The 3,984-nt window shown below is 36.4% G+C and overlaps 1 pseudogene; it reads left to right on the plus strand.

Annotated features, from left to right (window-relative positions):
* Positions 1-804: 804 nt before the first annotated feature.
* Positions 805-1,813, plus strand: LOC147472739 (uncharacterized; annotated as a pseudogene).
* Positions 1,814-3,984: the final 2,171 nt, after the last annotated feature.

Here is a 3,984-nt window from a genome sequence, read left to right on the forward strand (position 1 = left end):
AATTACAATCATCTACGTTCTTTTTATATACTTGCAATTAGTATGATAAATAACAGTTCTTGGGATACCAATTGTAGGTATCCATTAGGTTCTTGGGGAAATGAGAAAAAACTTTGCCTCATTTGCTTTCAAGTGCTTATCAATCATTTCCTTTGTATTACATACCCTTAGCACGATGTCATTGAAAAATACTTGAAGATGCACACGAAATGAGCAAATCAATTCTACCAAAGCGAACAATAATAAAGAAAACACGATTTTCAACATTTCTATATAAAATACTATTATACTCTAGCCAAAATTTCAAAATTAAATGAAGCATGAGTCATGGATCATGCCATCACGGAAAATCCCTTCGTGACTGGAAGGAGTACATGGACGACAAAGGGTCCTTTGTTAGAACAACGATAAACGGCATTATAAAAGCGAAATTGTTATGAGCTAAATGTGTCCACAAGGTTATATAGCTCACTCTTAGAACAACATAAAACAACATCATAATACAATATTGTTATGAGCTCTTTGTATTGCCGCGAGGTGACCACGCAACTCTAAAGTGCACGAGCGTTGGAAGAAATTCGTCAAAAAGAGCGCGAAAAGACTAAGCAAAGCATCATCGGGGCCACGATCTCCAATCTTCTTCCAATCCACTTCCGTCTTTGGGAATCAATAGATCACAAAGTGGTGGCCAACTCTCGAGCTTCAAGCAAAGGAAATTGAAAACGATCGCGATGCACAAAGCGTTTGAATGACGGAAGCGAGCGATTGTGCCCTCACCGAGGAAAGCTCTTCGGGGATGTGGCCATGGAAAAAGATGCACGGCGATTCTGCGACGGGAGGATTTCAGCCCACCGGATGGTCAAGAAGAGATTGAAGGAGGCGAAGAGGGAGCGATCTTAACCGAGGAAGATCTTTGCGGCTTTGAGAGCAGAATTAAATTCTTTACAGCAACAAGCAATAATGAATCCACTTGTCTCTTCTATGGGTATCTCACAAGATCATTTCCAAAGCATGGAAAAAGAGTTGGCCAATTTGAACTCTGAGTTGCAGCAAGTGAAGAACTACAAAGAGCAGAGCAAACGAATATTAGCAGAGGAGCAATCTAGGAATTCGTTGCTTATTGTTGAAAAGCAAGAGTTGGAAGAAAGACTTGCAGCTTTATCAAAAAAGACCTCAGAAGCTATGGATGAAGCTGCTAACAAGGAACTTTCAAAGGAAGACAAGGATAGATTTGAGAAACAATTGCATGATATGGCAATCATGGTTGAGAGACTGGAAAATAGTCGTCAGAAACTTCTGATGGAGATCGACTCACAATCTTCAGAGATAGAGAGGCTTTTTGAGGAAAATTATAATATCTCGGCCTCTTATGAAGAAGCAACCGCAGTGGTGGTACAATGGCAGAACCAGGTCAAAGACTGTCTTAGGTAGAATGAAGAACTCCGTGGTTTACTGGATAAATCAAGAACTGAAAAGACTAGCATACTACCTATGGGTGCTTATGAAAGGTCGATCAAGATTTTTAAGCCGAGAAAGATCGTGGAAATGTTGCGAGGTGCTAAAGTTTACACTGGATGAATATTTGTTACTTGAGGGGCAACTTGCAAAAGAACAAAAGTAGAGCGGAGGAACTTTTCTGGCGAGGTCATGAAGCTTTTACGACAACTCCAACACGATGTTCAAGCATATAATGGCCTTGCACGCATGTATAAACCTGTATTTGAAACATTGAGAGCAGCCTCATGAAAATGAAGCAGGATGGCTCTGTAACAGTCCAGTGAATGGTGATAAATTATACTGGTTTTGGCTTCTAGATTTGTCATCGGGGGATCTCCACATCGATTCTGAAATTACTTGTAGAACATGTTTTACCTGTAGGATTTTTGTTTTCTTTTGATCATATCTTGAACTAAAAAAAGTAAAAGTGTTACGTCTATAAGTACAACTTTACCTATTTTAAATCATAGTCAAATTCCTTTCCTTGCCTTGCGAAAAGCATTTTCCCGATACGACCTGCCCCATCCTAGAATTGAGTAAAACATTTCGCACAAGCTTAATTATGTAAAAGGGAACCCACAGCTTAAAAATATGAATCCTGAACATAAGAACAAACTCAATTTTTTTTAAAAAAAAAGAAAGAAAAAAAGGAAAAAAGCAGTAGATGCATCTCTGCAAGATCAAACATTGTAGCAACACCAACTAATTAACGATACTAATGCCACATCTCTCTCACTGATCCAGTATATAGGAGGAATGAAGAGAGACGTTGTTTGGGTGTTTTGTCTTCAAATGGGATTCATCGTAGGGCAGTGCTAGGAAGCCTACAAGATCTGTAAATTTCACAGAGATTGATAGAAATCTTCAAGAGATAAGACTAAGAGTACATTTCTACGGTAGGAAAAAACCACCATCCAGACCGACAAATACTTTAATGGATTTAGTTTAGGAGGATTGAAGCTTCCAATCAAACATTGCATAAACAAAACTTTAAGAATAAGTCTGTTAAGAGCGAGAGAATAGTGTAATGGCGGTGAGAGAGAGAGAGGGAGAAAACATAATACTGTTGCATTTTTTCAGATGATTTGAACCTCAGACTGAGGTTCTCATTGAAAACAAAAAATTCGAATGCAATAAAAAGTATTTCTACAAATAATTTAAACAAGAAAAAAGAAATAAACAAAAAAAAATACTTACTTTTAGATTTCAGAAAACTTTGTTGTAGTAGTAATCAGACTGATCCCTTCTCAAACAAGTTTAAGCGCAGCGAAGAAGTGAGTGTGCGAGAAACCAACGAGACTAAGAAAAAAAAAGGCGTAACAGTTAGGGTTTGCAATGGAAGGGGAAGAAAGATAAATAGGCGTAACCCTAACATCAATCCCTTAATATCCGGTGAGAGGGAAAAACAATTGAGGTGAGCGGGAGAATTTTCATTGGAGAGGGGAACTTGGATTTCTCTATTGCGGTTTCCATAAGTGAGGACTGAGGAGTTTATTGACCGGTTCAATTCTTAGTGAGGAGTTTATTATTTTGGTATTCTTTTTTTTTTTGTAAAGTTGTTGACGGTTTTATTGAAAGCCAAAATGGTACAGCATAGCTAGTGCCCAAAAAATTGTGAGAACGTTGACGGTTTATTCTATTGCTAATTTGACTATTTTAGGAAACACCACCATATTTTCTTGACGCTTATGTTATACACGACATAATGTTGCAACAACCGTTATAAAATTATTATATTTTTTTGACGTTTGTGTCATACACGACATAATGTTACAACAGCCGTCATAAATTTATTATATTTTCTTGACGTTTGTGTCATACACGACATAATGTTGTACTAACCGTCATAAATTTATTATATTTTCTTGACGCTTGTGTCATACACGACATAAAATTGCAATAGCCGTCATAAAAATATTACTAAAACACCTATCTTGACGGTTTTTAACAAAGCCGTCAAGATAGATAAAAAACAAGCGTCATAATATGTCACTTTTTTAGTAGTGGGCTGCAAGGTAATGCCAAGTATACAAAGTTATTAACTGTGAAACTAATGAGCTATGATCCATTCAATTTAAGTAAATTAATTAATTAAGATACCATCTATTATAATAAAACAAAATAGATAGACAAAGGGTGGTGGGGATTTCGTTGGGATTTGAGTTAGATGGGGACACGTGTGCGGTTAGGATCGTTTTGAAACAGTTTTGACTTTTGAGTAGTCTTCATGTATAAAAATGTTTTAAAAATATGCACATTAAATGACTTGCGAATTGAATAGCCTTAATTCACTGAATGTGCTAATAAAGGGTTGTGATAAACTCATTGTAGGATTCTAACATAAACTCATTATCGAAAAAAAAAAAAAAAAAAAAATGAAACGGATATTTTATTTACACACTTAAATATTTAATGACTTACCGGGTTTCACTTTAATTTTTTTATTGTGGAGGCGTTTTTTTATGGGTGAAAAACTGAAAATGCATG

Source organism: Coptis chinensis, unplaced genomic scaffold (genome assembly GCF_015680905.1).
Source record: "Coptis chinensis isolate HL-2020 unplaced genomic scaffold, ASM1568090v1 utg8755_pilon_pilon, whole genome shotgun sequence".
Classification (NCBI taxonomy): Eukaryota; Viridiplantae; Streptophyta; class Magnoliopsida; order Ranunculales; family Ranunculaceae; genus Coptis; species Coptis chinensis.